The 15,877-nt window shown below is 43.3% G+C and overlaps 1 pseudogene; it reads left to right on the top strand.

The window, feature by feature from the left end:
- The first annotated feature begins 11,766 nt into the window (after nucleotides 1-11,766).
- LOC125164292 (60S ribosomal protein L37a-like) lies at nucleotides 11,767-12,107 on the top strand (annotated as a pseudogene).
- The last annotated feature ends 3,770 nt before the right edge of the window (nucleotides 12,108-15,877 follow it).

The raw sequence follows: 15,877 nt of genomic DNA, 5'->3' as shown, positions 1-15,877 counted from the left end.
TACAAAAAAAGAAAACTATAGAATTATGTCCCTTGTGAATATAGACAGAAAAATCCTCAACAAAATACTAGCAAACCAAATTTAGCAGCATATTAAAAAGATAATATACCATAACCAAGTAAGATTTGTCCCAGAAATGTAACATATGAAATCAATGTTATATGTGACATTAATAGAATGAATGAGAAAAACACATGGTCTTCTCAATTGATGCAGAAAAAGTTTGATGTTAACAAAATCCAACACCTGTTAGTAATAAAAACAATAAACTAAAAATATAAGGGAATGTTCCTCAACATGATAAAACTGTTATATGAAAAACATTACACACAATAATAAAAGATTGAAAGCTTTTCTCCTAAGATCACGAACAAGATAAGGATGCCCACTTTGCCATTTCTATTCAGTATATTACTTGAAGCCCTAGCCAGAGCAAGTAGGCAAGAATAAGAAATAAAAGGCATCCAACGTGAAAAGGTAAACTATCTCTCTTTACAAATGGCATGATCCCATATGTAGAAAACACTAACAAATCCACACCAAAAAAAAATTGTCAGTGTTATCTAATAAATGAATTCAGCAAAGTCGTAGAATACAAAAATCAACACCCAAAAATTAGTTGTATTTCTATACACTACCACAAACAATCCCAAAATTGAGAAAATAATTCCAGTTACAATAGCATCAAAAAAAAAAAATTACAGTTTTAGAAATAAATGTAATCAAGAAGGTAAAAGATGTGTACACTGAAAACTACAAAACATTGCTGAAAGAAATTAAGAAAACCTTACATAAATGGAAAAGATCCCAAGTTCCTGGATTGAAAGTCCCAGTATCGTTAAGACGGCAATACTATCCAAAGCCATCTACGGATTCAATGCAATTCATATCAGAACCACAATGGAGGGGTACCTGGCTGGCTCAGTTGGAAGAGCACGTGATTCTTGATCTCAGGGTCATGAGTTTGAGCCTCACATTGGGTGTAAAAAAATAATAAAACTTAAAAAACTAAAAAAATAATAAACTTTAAAAATCTCAATGGAAAAAATCCCAATGATGCTTTTTTTTTCAGAGATAGAAAAATCCATCTTAAAATTCATATGAAATCTCAAGAAACCACCAATAGCCAAAACAAACTTGAAAAAAAAAAAGAGTAAAGTGGAGGATTCATACTTCTTGATTATAAAACTTACTATGAAGCAACAGTAATCAAAACAGTGTGGTACTGGCATAAGGATAAATATGCAGACCAATGGAATAGAATTGAGAGCCCAGAAATGAACATTCAATGGTCAATTGATTGTCATTGATTGACCCAACCATTCAGTAAAGAAAGAACAGTCTGGGGGCACCTGGGTGACTCAGTCAGGTAAGTGTCCTACTTAGGCTTAGGTCATGATCTCACAGTTCTTGAGTTCAAGCCCCGCATCGGGCTCTGTGCTGACAGCTCAGAGCCTGGAGCCCGCTTTGGATTCTGTGTCTCCCTCTCTCTTCCCCTCCCCGGCTTTTGCTCTCTATCCCCCTCTCTCTCGCTCTCTCTCAAAAATAAACATTTTTTTGGGGCGCCTGGGTGGCGCAGTCGGTTAAGCGTCCGACTTCAGCCAGGTCATGATCTCGCGGTCCGTGAGTTCGAGCCCCGCATCCGGCTCTGGGCTGATGGCTCAGAGCCTGGAGCCTGTTTCCGATTCTGTGTCTCCCTCTCTCTCTGCCCCTCCCCCGTTCATGCTCTGTCTCTCTCTGTCCCAAAAATAAATAAACGTTGAAAAAAAAAAAAAAATTTAAAAAAAAAAAAAATAAAATAAACATTTTTTTAAAAAGTAAAAAAAAAAAAAAAAAAAAAAAAAAAAGAAAGAACAGTATCAATAAATGATGCTGGGAAAACTAGATATCCACGTACAAAAGCATGAAGTGGGACTTTTATTTTTTTATTTTTTTATTTTTTTTAACGTTTATTTATTTTTGAGACAGGGAGAGACAGAGCATGAACAGGGGAGGGTCAGAGAGAGGAAGACACAGAATATGAAGCAGGCTCCAGGCTCTGAGCTGTCAGCACAGAGCCCAATGCGGGGCTAGAACTCACGGACTGCAAGATCATGACCTGAGCCGAAGTTGGCCACCTAACCGACTGAGCCACCCAGGCGCCCCTGAAGTGGGACTTTTATATTACAACTTAAAAAAAAATTTTTTTAATGTTTTTATTTTTGAGAGAGTGAGTGAGCAAGCAGGGGAGGGGCAGAAAGAGAGGGAGACACAGAATCCAAAGCAGGCTCCAGGCTCTGAGCTGTCAGCAACAGAACCCGATGCAGGGCTTGAACCCATGAACCGTGAGATCATGACCTGAACTGAAGTCAGATGCTAAACCAACTGAGCCACCTATGTTACAACTTTTAAACTCAAGCACAGAGACCAGACTTGAAAATTCCCTGAACAGACAAAACCAATTTAATCATACAAGCAAAGCTTCATTTAGCTTATTTTTCAAGACAAGTAAGACTAACTTGACCTGGGTCATTTCTTGCTTATGCCTCTGAAAATGATAAGCAACACTTCCCCAAGGTTTATATGAGGGAACCACTAACCTGTTCCCTAATTTAAAAACTTTCTAACACTATAACCAGTCACTGCAAAGAATAAACAGTCACTGCCTCCTCACTATACAAGCTGCTTTATAACAATATACCTCTGAGCCTCACTGCATATTTGGTTTGAGTATTCCCAGTTCATGAACTCTCCTTTTTGTGTTTGCACAATAAACTTCTACTAATTACTACTCTGGTGATTCACTGGTTTTACTTCTGCTGTTGCTGGACTTTTGACGCACCACATACAAAAATTAACCAAAAATGGATCAAAGACCTGAGTTTAAGAAGTAAAACTATAAAACTCTTTATTTAAAACTTTTTTCTATTTATTTATTTTTGAGAGAAAGAAACAGAGCATTAGCAGGGGAAGGGCAGAGAGAGGGAGACACAGAATCCAAAGCAGGCTCCAGGCTCTGCGATGTCAGCACAAAGCCTGACGTGGGACTCAAACTCATGAACCTTGAGATCATGACCTGAGCCAAAATCGGACACTTAACCAACTGAGCCACACAGGCACCCCAAAACTATAAAACTCTTACAAGAACACTTAGGGGCAAATCCTCATGAACTTAGATTTGGCAACAGTTTCTTAAATATAACACCAAGAACACAGGCATCAAAAGGAAAAATAGAGGGGCACCTGGGTGGCTCAGTCGGTTAAGCATCTGATGTTGGCTCAGGTCATGATCTCACGGCACATGGGCTCCAGCACCGCATTGAGTGAGCTTGAGCCCTGCTTTGGGTGAGCCCCGCTTCTCTCTCTGTCTCCCTCTCCCTCTCACTCTCTCTCTCTCTCTCTCTCTGCCTTTTGTGGGATTGTCTCTCTCTCCCTTTCTCTCTCTGCCCCTTCTCTCTATCCCTCAATCACTTGCACCTTCTCTCAAAAAAAAAAAAAAAGGAAAAATAGATAAATTAGACTTTGTTAGAATTAAAAACTTGTGCATCAAAGAACGCTATCAAGAGAGTGAAATGGCAATCTTCAGTATAGGAGAAAATATTTGTAAATATCTAGTAAAGGTTTCATATACAGAATATATAAAGAACTACTGCAACTCCACAACAAGAAGGCAAGCAGTCCAATTTAAAGATGGGCAAAGGACTTGAATAGATATTTCTTCAAAGAAGACCGACAGTCAATAAGCATGTGAAAAGATGCTCCACATCACAAGTCATTACAGAAATGCATACCAAAACCATAATGAGACGCGACTTCATATTCACTCAGATGGCTATAATTTTTGAAAATGGAAGACAAGTGTTGGCGAGGATGTGGAAGAACTGGAACCCTTCTGCATTGCTGGTGGGAATGTAAAATGGTGCAGCCACTGTGAAAACTAGTGACACCATTCCTCAAAAAGTTAAACACAGAATTATCACATGACACAGCAATTCTTCTCCTAGCTGTGCACCCAAAAGGACTGAAAACAGGAACTCAAACAGATACTCGTAGACCCATGTTCATGGCAGCGTTAGTCACGATAGCCAAAAGGTGTAAGCAACCCAAATGTCCATCAACAGACAAATGGATAACAAAATGCAGTGGAATATAATTCAGCCTTGAGAAGGGACAAGGTTCTGACACATGCTAAAACAGGGATGAAACCTGAAAACATTGTGCTAAGCAAAATCAGCCAGACACAAAAGGGCAAATATGCTATGGTTGTACTTACATGAAATATCTAGGATAGAGTCTGAAAGTGGATTAGAAATTACCCGGGGCTGAGGGGACAGGGAAGGAAGAGTTACTGTGTAATGGGTACAGAATTTCTGTTTTGGGTGATGAAAACATTTAAAGATAGTGGTAACGATCGCACAACATTGTAATCAATGCCACCGAGTTGTACATCCAAAGTGGTTAAAATGGCAAAATTTTTTAATGTTTATTTGTTTTTGAGAGAGAGAGACAGAGACAGATTGTGAGTGGGAGAGGGGCAGAGAGAGAGAGGGAAACACAGAATCCGAAGCAGGCTCCAGGCTCTGAGCTGTCAGCTCAGAGCCCGACACGGGGCTCGAACCCATGAATTGTGACACAATGACCTGAGCCGAAGTCAGACACAACTGACTGAGTCCCCCAGGTGCACCTAAAATGGAAAATTTTAGATTAAATATACTTTACCCCAATTTTAAAGATAAGAAAAATTGAATAAAAATATGAGACTCCAAGAAATTTGAACGCTGAAAGGGTATTTGGTGGTATTAAGAGTTGTTGATTTTTTTTAGATGTGATGATGTTACTGTGGTTATGTTCCTTTAATAAAAAGCCCTTCTCTTTTAGCAATAGATTGTATAGATGAAGTGATAGGATCACTGGGGTTCACTTCAAAATGATCCAGGCAGTATAGAGATGAAACAAGTCTTGCCGTGTTTTGACTGTTCTGGAAGCTGGGTGATGTGCATACGGAAGGGGAAATACTAGCCTCTCTACTTTTGTGTGTATTCAAAATATTCCACAATAGAAAATGATAACAAACCCCCTAATCATACTGTGGTTACAACTGAGCTAAAAGGAAAAGATTTTTATTTACAGCCCCCAAATCTTTATATAAGAACATCAAGATGCGAGTGGTGCAGGAGAGTAGCCATTCCATCCATTCAGGCTGGGCAGAGAGAGAACAGAATCCCTGGAGAAACAGAAAAACGGGACCCTGAGCCCAGATGGAAATGCCAACTTCATGCCAAGGCTCCTGAACACCCACCTAGCTCCCCTCCCTCTCCCCACACGGCAAGGACCCCTTTGACTCTTATTCTCTTCTAAAGCTGTCCTCTGTTTATTGTGACCTACATTCTTCTTCCATAAAAACTTTCCAGATGGCCTTACCCACCATGGAAAGCTCAGGTAACTTTCAGCTTAGTGTGTTTTCAATGCTGTATGCTCAAGAAGTAAAAGATAGTTCAGATGTGCTTTCTGCCTCTCCAAGACCTCACGGTACAGAACATCAAAAACGTGGTGTTTTTTTTTTTTTTTAAAGATTTCACTTTTAAATGATCTCTACACCCGATGTGGGGCTCAAACTCACAACCCTGAGATCAAGAGTCATAGGCTCTACTGACTGAGCCAGCCAGGCACCCTCAAAAACATTTGTCCCTCAGTGGAAACAAACAAACAAAATAATAATTGTATATGGACCCTCTATATTGGCGTGTGTGCATAAAAAATAAATTTTACGGGGCGCCTGGGTGGCTCAGTTGGTTAAATATCTGACTCCGGCTCAGGTCATGATCTCACAGCTCGTGAGTTGCAGCCCCACATGGGGCTCTCTGCTGTCAGCACAGATTCCCTTTAGATGACTTTGAATCACTTTGAATGACTTTGGATTGCTTTGGATCCTCTGTCTCCCTCTCTCTTTGCCCCTCCTCCACTAGTGCTCTCTCTCTCTCTTTCAAAGACACACAAACATTAAAAATAAATAAATTTCACGTGCATACCTTTTAAGACAGCTAATTTTTTGGACAGTTAACATTTATTGACTGCTTATGATATGCTGTGCACTGTTCTAAGTGCTCTACATATATTACTGCAGTATAAGAAAGGCACAAAAATTGAGATCCTATAAGAATAATACAAATATAGGGGCACTTGGGTGGCTCAGTCTGTGAAGTGTCCGACTCTTGATTTCAGTGCAGGTCATGATCTCAAGAGTTTGTGGGATCAAGCCCTGCATCAAGCTCTACACTGATCATGCAAAGCCTGCATGGGATTCTCTGTCTTGCTCTCTCTTTGCCCCTCCCCAGCTTGCACTCTATCTCTCTCTCAAAATAAATAAATAAACTTTTTAAAAAGAACGAAATACAAATAAACAATATTTAAAGATTTGTTTATCAGGGGCGCCTAGGTGTCTCAGTCAGGAGAGCGTCCAACTTGGGCTCAGGTCATGATCTTGCAGTTTGTGAGTTCCACCCCTGCGTTGGACTCTGTGCTGACAGCTCAGAGCCTGGAGCCTGCCTCAGATTCTGTGTCTCCCTCTCTCTCTGCCCCTCCCCACTCACACTCTGTTTCTCTCTCTCTCAAAAATAAACATTAAAAAAATTAAAGATTTTATTTATCTATCAATAATTCAAAAGCTATTTTTGTACCTGCTAACAAGATGTTATAACTAAACTGTTCCGGAAGTGAGTGTTTCAAATGTCAGACTAACCACAGTGGCCTCAAACTATTTGTAGTTACTCTTTTAAGTTCAGCTCTACATCTACGGAGAAGTTCATCATGAAGTTTAGAGGTTGTGAAACCTATTTCAAGTGCTCTTCTTAATTATGGTTGCTTTTTTTGTCCAGCTTCAAGTGAGACTGTGGTGGGGTTTTTAACCTTGTAATGTGGCTGATGAAGGGCTGTGTTAGGGCATTGGAGACGTGCAAATTCAGATATGTTGAGGAAACAGAGAGGGAGGGCATTTAGCTCTGAGCCGGGGGTAAGGGGAGGCTTTCTTTGTGGAGTGATGCTGTTAGCCAGATGAAAAGAAGTAGGGCATTCTAGGCAGAGGGAGAAATCTGCAACAGCATGAGCTGAGATCCCGAGGCATGGAGCAGTGGATTCAGAGAACTATTTGTTCAGTGTTGCCGAGTTTAGAGATGGTGCGGATAGCCTTACGAGTTTGGGTTTTTTTTAGTTTTTCGTTTGTGTGGTTTTTTGTTTTTGGTTTTTTGGTTTTTTTTTTTTTTTTTGGTTGGTTGGTTGGTTTTGGTTTGGCGTGTGGGTGACTCTGTTAGAGTTGTTCTGGGTTTGTCTAGAAAACCCTCAGGGAAACAAACAAATTGAACTGAGATGCGAAGTTCTTCCCCACAAGAACACCAGCTCCTCAACATGGAAGAACATCCGAGAGCGTTGCAGGGAGCTTTAGCCCCTGACACTTATGGACTTAATCCCACTCTACTACCAGCTAGGATTCTCTGCATGCGTCCATCAATAATTCTCAGTGTCCAGGGAAAAGCTGGACATTCAAGTAACTGAATGGCCACTGACCAGCCAACCATTTCTAAGGAGATCTCTACTAATATCCCTGATGTGGAGCTGAACCCAAGAACACAAATCCTCTCAAGGCACTGGTCTGTTTTGAGGATTCTGGCCCTCTAAAACCAGTGCGAAATGAGGAGCCATCAGATCACGGTAGGGAGATTTCCATTTCAAATCTGCTCTGATAGCCACACATGGACTGATCTGCGTGAAATGAAAAGAAAGGAATCGAGGAGCTGAAATCAGGAAACGCGTGTACCAAAAAGGAGCTCAAGGCTCATGGTGCCATTTTGGGAACCACCGGTGCCTGCATGGGGCAAATGTGATGGGATTGAGTATACAAGACTATTCCTCCCATTCTGGCAAAGGTATGTAGACCAAGATGCAGGTTCTCTTTCTGGATGAGGACCCATCTGCCTGCCTCAGTGAGCACCGTGACAGACTGAGACACCGCATTGTGCAAAGTAGGAGGACCCCAACTTTATCCGTGAACAGCTTCAAGGCTGTTGGTTCCATGTCCGTTGTTTTGCTGCTACACTTACACTGTTTTCTTATACCAAACAAAAGTGAAACCTCATTAACTCTTTTTATGTGAAACCAAAAAAAAAAAAAATGAGGTTTACTGACAGTGAGGACAGTGAGAGAAGTAACAGAAGTGATTAGGGATTCTTCTTTAGGGGCCCTCAGGTTCATAGATTTTGCTGTCCTGGCTTTTTGGTAACTAATGCTGGAACAGAAGCTTCAAAGTTGGCTGCTCTTGTCCACATTTTCTAGACAAGAGGCTGGCAAACTACAGCCCATGAGCCAATTCTGTCTGGCCCACTATCCATTTTTGTATGACCTGAGAGCTAAGGTAGTTGTTAAACTTTTTAAGAGTTGAAAACAATCAAAAGACCTGGAGTCAATAACAATGTACTGTGCACTTAAAAGTTGTTAAGAGGATACATTGAGGTGAGTGTTCTTACCACACTAAAAAAGTCAAAAGTGTATTTTACAACACATGAAAATTATACGAAATCCAAATTTAAGTGGCCCTACATAAAGTCTGACTGAAACACAGCCACACTCATGCTTGTGGGGCTCATGCCACACCAATGGAGGCCAAGGGAAAGCTTGCTGCCAACAGTCTTGTAAGGCTTGGAGGTTCCCAAGATTGATCTGAATCTACCAGACTAACCTTCTAATTCAGGGTTGTTTACAGAATATTAAACCTTTCACAGCTACGTTGGTGTTTATAAGTCAAACTCATTGTAGACTAGTGGAGGAGTTGTTTAGAGTTGACCAGTGCTCGGGGGACATTTAAGTCAAGTGGGGCATCTTGAGGAGTTTCTGGGCTTGTGTAATGAGACGAGTTTGCCCAGTTCCTTAGGGCCACTGCAACCAGGATGTCTGGGAGGCCCAGGTCTGAACAGTCCATCTGCAATCTTTGAGGCAGCCAGCAATGCTCCACATCTATCACATCTGTCATTTGCTGCTGGGAGTAGACTAGAATGAGTCCAGCCTCAGGAATGCAGCAAGTCAATGGATAGTTGCTGTTTTTCAGCTTCCTTCCAAACCCCCTCCTTCCTCTCTGCTCCCTCCTCCCACATTTTCCCCAGTGACCTAAGTACATTTAAAAAGAAGGAGGAGAAGGAGAAAGAAGAGGAGGAGGAGGAGGAGGAGAAGGAGGAGGAGGAGAGGGAGGGGGAGGGGGAGGGGGAGGGGAGGAGGAAGGGGTGGGGAAGAAGGAAGAGAAGGAGAAGGAGAAGGAGAAGGAAAGTTAGAAGAAGGCAAGAACCAGAAACTTCCCTCCTGAGAGCCCTACTGCCTGTCCCCACTGCCCTCCAAATTTCATGCTGGCAGACAACTGTGTCCAACCTCTGCCCTACTGGGGAGGTCTTCTCCAGGGACCATCCTTCCTCAGTCCCCTCAGCTGCCCTGAAGGGTGAAGGAGGAGTCCTCAGAGTGGAAAGGGAATGGCAACTTGGGATGTGAGCCAGCCCTGGCCTCTTCTGGAGCCTTCTGTGAGGGCTGGGAGAAAGCTGGCTGGTTAAAGGGGAGGGACACAACTTCCAATGCCAGCTACTCTTCGGGACATTGGGGAGCCTTCTCTGGGGGAAACAGGGAGTGGGTGTCATGCGGGTGTCATGAAAAACACAGGTCAAGGGAAATCACATGATGAGGTGGCACACTCAGCCCCGTGTTGCACTGGGCCATGGCAGCAACCATGACTGCTCAGATCTTGCTTGACCAATTAAGCGTCATTTAGTGCTCATTTCTTACTTCTTTGCTTTGTTTGGTTTACCTTACTTTCGACTCACATCCCTGAGTCACATCTGCCCCAGATTAGAAAATGACCCCAGTGTTGCGATGCCTTTTGGGACCAAAGGCAGCAGCCCCGGGAGGGACAAAGACATTCCAGGACAGTGTGGTGGGAATAAGGAGTTTTTAGGCTTGCAGGGAGCAGGAAGAGCACTCAGACACCATCTGTAATCACCGGGGAAACACAGTGGGTCCCATGGGCTAGGGAATTGTCTTTTTAGACACTTCTAGTATCTGGGATCCTCTCTATAGGCTGCAGAGAGGAAATCCCTCCGGTGCAATCCTGCCACGACCTCTTCCACCTTCCCGATATGAAAATGAAATGCTGCCTCTCCACAAACACCTCCAGCATGGAGACCCAAGGGTCACTGGCAACTGCCTTTCATTCCAGCCACTGTTCCCATTTCTCCTGGCTTCCACTCAAGCCCCCTACCCCCACCCCTTAATGAGTACCAGAAGAGGAAATTCCAGCAGGATGGGGGCAGGGGGGCTGGTCACCTCACTGGCCCCAAAGCAGAGCTTGGTGGGTGAAGGAAGGAGCATATCAGTGTTATTCAAGAGGCTCTTCCTGCCCAGCTCTGGGTTATGGGCTCAGCAGCTGGCACAGGGAGGAGATGAAGCTTCTGAAGTCTCAAGCTGGGGCCTTGGGTTGCTGATGCCCTCTGGAGACAAGCTGCCTGGTAGGGACCAAGAGGCTGTGAGAAGAGTAGGTTGAGAATGTTCATCTCAGGCTGTTCTGTCTGCAAAATAATGCCCACTGGGTACAGAACACCTTCCTGGGCCTGGTGAGATGCAAATAAGTAGAAGATGCAACAATGCCCTCACCAAGTCCCATGTTATTGTAGATTGTTGAATACACACTGAAAAATGGGAATACTCACTCATCCTTATGGTAACAAAGGCAAAATCATTTGATGCAATTCAAGTAGGGTACAACAGGGGCAAGTTAAGTACAGGAGCTAATCCAGGAAGATTTTAGGAACGTAGGTGAGTTTTGAATTTTAAATTGAGTCTTGATGGATGAGGGGGCAAGGGTGTATAGATGAAGTTTATGATTGAGAAATAATAGGGGCACCTTTATAGGGTGACTCTTGATTTCTGCTCAGGCCATGGTCTCGCAGGTTCATGGGTTCAAGCCCTGCAGTGACAGTGCAGAGCCTGCTTGGGGTTCTCTGTCTCTCTCTCTCTCTCTGCCCCTCCCCTGCTGGCTCTCTCTCTTTCTTAAAAATAAGTAAACATCTGGGGTGCCTAGGTGGTTAAGCGTTTAGCTCAGGTCATGATGTCGCGGTTTTGTGAGCTGGAGCCCCGTGTCAGGCTCTGTGCTGGCAGTGGGGAGCCCGCTTAAAAATTCTCTCTCTCTCTCCCTCTCTCTGCCCCTCCCCACTCATGCTGCCTCTGTTGCTCTCAAAATAAAAAATAAATAAACACTAGAAATTTCTTTTAAAAAAGAAGTAATAAGTTACATTCCTGCAGAGAGAAAGGATCTTACCTAGAGAAGGAAAAACACAAGTGAAAAATCTTAAAACCAAAGATATCCTTTTGCAGCAAGAAATGTCAAGGTTTACAGGCACCTGGGTGGCTCTGACTTCAGCTCAGGTCGTGATCTCCCAGCTTGTGAGTTCAAGCCCCACATTGGGCTCTGTGCTGACAGAGCCCAGAGCCTGCTTCAAGATTCTGTCTCCCCCTCTCTCTGCCCCTCCCCCACTCTCTCTCTCTCTCTCTCTCTCTCTCTCTCTCTGTCTCTCTCTCTCTCTCTGTCTTTCCCTCTCAAAAAAAAAAAAAAAGTCAAGTTTGAGGTGATGGAAGACTGACCATAAGGAATCAGCATGTTGGTGTGATAGAATGTTCTAGTGATTCAAAATTCTTTTTTTTGTAACAATGCATGTTTAAAAATTCTTTCTTACTCCAGTGGGCTCAGACCTAGTTTGTGTTGACATGGCTAAACACACCAAGAAGTCAGAATTGTCGGGAAATATGGGCCCTGTTATATGGTGCCTCCCTCGGAAAAATGGTGAAGAAGATTGAAATAAGCCAGCACGCCAAGTGCACTTGCTCCTTCTGTGGCCAAACCACTATGAAAAGATGAGCTGCGGGGATCCTGCACTGCGGTTCCTGCATGACAAACGCCGTGGGTGGTGCCTGGACCTACAACACCACTCCAAGGTGACAGTAAAGTTGGCCATCAGGAGAGTGAAGGAGTTGAAACACCAGTAGAAGCTCCACCATTTGAAACGTGGCTAGCCTACGATAAATGGGTTAATTTATATAACAAAATTCCTTTGGCTTGCTAAATTTATTAATTAGATGTTCTGATTTACATTGCATTAATTTTGCTTTCTCAAAAGACTTGGAAATTAAAAATCCTTCTAATTTTTATTGGAAAAAAATTCCTTCTTACTCCAGTAAAGGGAGATGGCGCTTACTATGAATCCTGAAGGGTGGTTGGGTGGGGGCTGGGGGGAGGGGGGAGGGGAGGGGGAGGGGCTAAAAGAGCGACAGGCATTAAGGAGGACACTTGGGATGAGCACTAGGTGTTGTACACAGGGGATGAATCACTGAAATCTACTCCTAAAATCATTATTGCACTATACGCTAACTAACTTGGATGAAAATTTAAAAATAAATACATAAATGAATAAACTTTTTTAAAAAATTAAAAAAAAAAAGAATCCTGGGGCTCCTGGGTGGCTCAGTCAGTTCGGCGTCCGACTTTGGCTCAGGTCAGGGTCTCATGGTTCATGGGTTGGAGCCTTGTGTTGGACTCTGTGCTGACAGCTCAAAGTCTGTGTGTGTGTGTGTCTCTCTCTCTGCGCCTCCCCAGCTTGCACTCTGTATCTCTCTCTCTCTCAAAAAATAAATAAACATTAAAAATAAATCTTGAGGGGCGCCTGGGTGGCTCAGTTGGTTAAGCATCCAACTTCAGTTCAGGTCATGATCTCCCAGTCCGTGGGTTCAAGCCTCGCATCAGCCCCGCTCTGTGCTGACTGCTCAGACCCTGGAGCCTGCTTCAGATTCTGTTTCTCCCTCTCTCTCTCTCTCTCTCTCTGCCCTTCCCCAACTTGTGCACTCTCTCTCTCTCTCTCTCAAAAATAAACAAACATTGAAAAAAGAAAAAAAAGAATCCTGGGATGAGGGGTGCCTGGGTGGTTCAATTAGTTGAACATCTGACTCTTGATTTTGGCTCAGGCCATGATCCCAGGTTCATGGAATCGAGCCCCACATCAGGCTCCACTCTGAGCATGGAATCTGCTCAAGATTCTCTCTCTCTCTCCCTCTGCCTCTCTCCCCCAAGTATGCTCTCTCAAAACAAAACAAAACAAAACAAAACAAAACAAAAATCCTGGGATGATTTCATATTTATACCAAGACATATTGTGGATAGCCTGGAAATTATTTTGTTAAATAAATTTCTCAGAAGAGGGGAGTTTCCTAAAACATGTAGAACTGGGTTAATGGACCCTACGAATACATAAACTATATAAATGTGCTGGGGGCGCCTGGGTGGCTCAGTTGGTTAAGACTTGGATTTTGGCTCAGGTCATAATCTCACAGTTCATGGGTTCAAGCCCTGAATCAGGCTCTCTGCTGTCAACACAAAGCCCGCTTCAAATATATATATATTTATAAAAAGGAAATTCCCATGTTACAGAACTCACAGCTAGAGAGAGCTGTCACATGAGCCTGACGTAGCAGTTGAGGGAGTGGGGCCTGGGCGTGGCTTCAGGCTGGAACTGAGACCCTGTATAAAGCTTCCCAAATTGGGGGGGGGGGGCACCTGGGTGGCTCAGTCAGTTAAGCATCCGGCTTCAGCTCAGGTCACGATCTCACAGTTTGTGAGTCTGATCCCCGCGTCGGGCTCTGTGCTGACAGCTCGGAGCCTGGAACCTGCTTCGGATTCTGTGTCTCCTTCTCTCTCTGCCCCTCCCCCAATAGTGCTCTGTCTCTCTCTATCAAAAATAAATAAATGTAAAAAAATATATATTTAAAGCTTCCCAAATGGGACTTGAAAAATTCTTCCCGCCAGTCCAAAGAAGCAGAGAGCAAGATAGTTGTGTCTCAGAGCTCAAGATAGAGTGGGAGAAAAACACTTGTATAAGAAATTACCAACCCAAGTCTACGTTGTGTGGATCTAAATTTGTACTACCTGCCCCATGATATGAGAATTCTAGGGGAAGAAATTTAAAGTTCAGTGAGGCTCTGTTTCACTCCAGGGCCCCAGCAAAGGGAAATACGAAACAGTTCTACTTCTAGAACATTCTTACTGAAACAGCCCTGGCTGAAGATGAATACATAATGAACACTTAGAAACCACAAGAAGTGAACCACCTGAAGAAGATTAAATAGATACAGGTAATAAGAGAATCAGTGTCCCAAGAACTAGAAATAATAGAATAATCTGCAACAAAGCAAGCAAGTTTAAAGTTACTAAAGAGATAACAGAATACAGCCTATAATGAAGAAAATAGACCATTTTTAGAAAGAACAGACAGATTTGGAAAAGAATCAAATAGAATATCTAGAAATTAACAATCACTGAAATTCCTGATTTTACCTTTGTGTGTGACTTGTTCTAGATAGCCCCAATTTCAATCCTGCCTCTTGACCTAAATTTGAAATAGACTCTACACCTCTCCTTTCACATATTTTTTAAAAAAATTTTTAGAGAGTGGGAGAGAGGGGCAGAGGGAGAGAGACTGAGAATCTCAAGCAGGCTCCACGCTGAGCACAGAGCCCCACATGGAGCTCAATCCTTCCACCCTGGGATCATAACCTGAGATGAAATCAAGAGTCAGAGGTTCCACTGACTGAGCCACCCAGGTGCCCATCTTTTCTCCTGTTAAAATGAAAGTTCACAGGGGGCGCCTGGGTGGCGCAGTCGGTTAAGCGTCCGACTTCAGCCAGGTCACGATCTCACGGTCCAGGAGTTCGAGCCCGCGTCGGGCTCTGGGCTGATGATGGCTCAGAGCCTGGAGCCTGTTTCCGATTCTGTGTCTCCCTCTCTCTCTGCCCCTCCCCCGTTCATGCTCTGTCTCTCTGTCCCAAAAATAAATAAACGTTGAAAAAAAAAAAAATGAAAGTTCACAGAAGACAAAAAGCAAATGGTATATTCAGAATCGTGTCTAGCACACAACCTATTAACCAGGAATGAGAAGATACCAGTCTGCCTTCAAATTTTGGGGGCCCCTGGGGAAAAGAAGTAGAACATATGACTCCCCCATGAGACACCCTCAAGAAAACAGCAGCATTGCACATTCTCCCTCCCCAGCACTATGGAGTACCTAAGTCCCTGCTATTCTTTTTTTTTTTTTTTTTTAATGTTTATATTTGAGAGAGAAAGAGAGAGAGCAAGTGGGGGAGGGGCGGAGTGAGAGGGGGACTGAGAATTCGAAGCAGTCTCAGGGCTGACCGCAGCGAGCCCTGTGCGGGGCTTGAACTCACCAACCATGAGATGAGGACCTGAGCCAAAGTCAAACGCTCAAAGGACTGAGACACTCAAGACCCCCAGTCCCTGCCATTCATGAAAGAGCTCAAAGAGGATAGGGTACTTTCTCTGGGAAATAGGGCTTTCTGTGTCCCCTGGGGCCTCCTAGGGCCCCTGTGATCACTGATTCCTGAGCCTCGGAGGTTCCATCTCTGCTCTTTCAGGGAAGGGCTGGCCAGGTTTTGATCCTCCTTTCCTTTCATCCTGAGGTTCTACCGTATCTGTTTTATCTTATTTGGGGTAGAGAAATTCTTCCCAGTTTTTTCCTTTTTTGTTTTGTTTTGTTTCCAAAATTATTTTAGTTATTCTCAGGTCTGTGCTTTACTGTCTAAATGTTAGGATAAGCTTATCTATGTCTACAAAATACTTGGTTAGAATTTTTTAATTCCAGCGTAATTAACATACAATATTATATTAATTTCAGGTGAACAATATAGTGACTCAATTCTATACATTACTCATGGCTCATCATGATAAGTGTATTCTTAATCCCCTTCACCTATTTCACCCATCCCCCCACCCACCTCCCATCTGATAACCATCAGTTTGTTCTCTATAGTTAAG

This window comes from Prionailurus viverrinus, chromosome B1 (assembly GCF_022837055.1).
Source record: "Prionailurus viverrinus isolate Anna chromosome B1, UM_Priviv_1.0, whole genome shotgun sequence".
Classification (NCBI taxonomy): domain Eukaryota; kingdom Metazoa; phylum Chordata; class Mammalia; order Carnivora; family Felidae; genus Prionailurus; species Prionailurus viverrinus.
Note: the sequence above shows the minus strand (reverse complement) of the source record. Positions and strands in the feature narration are given on the sequence as shown.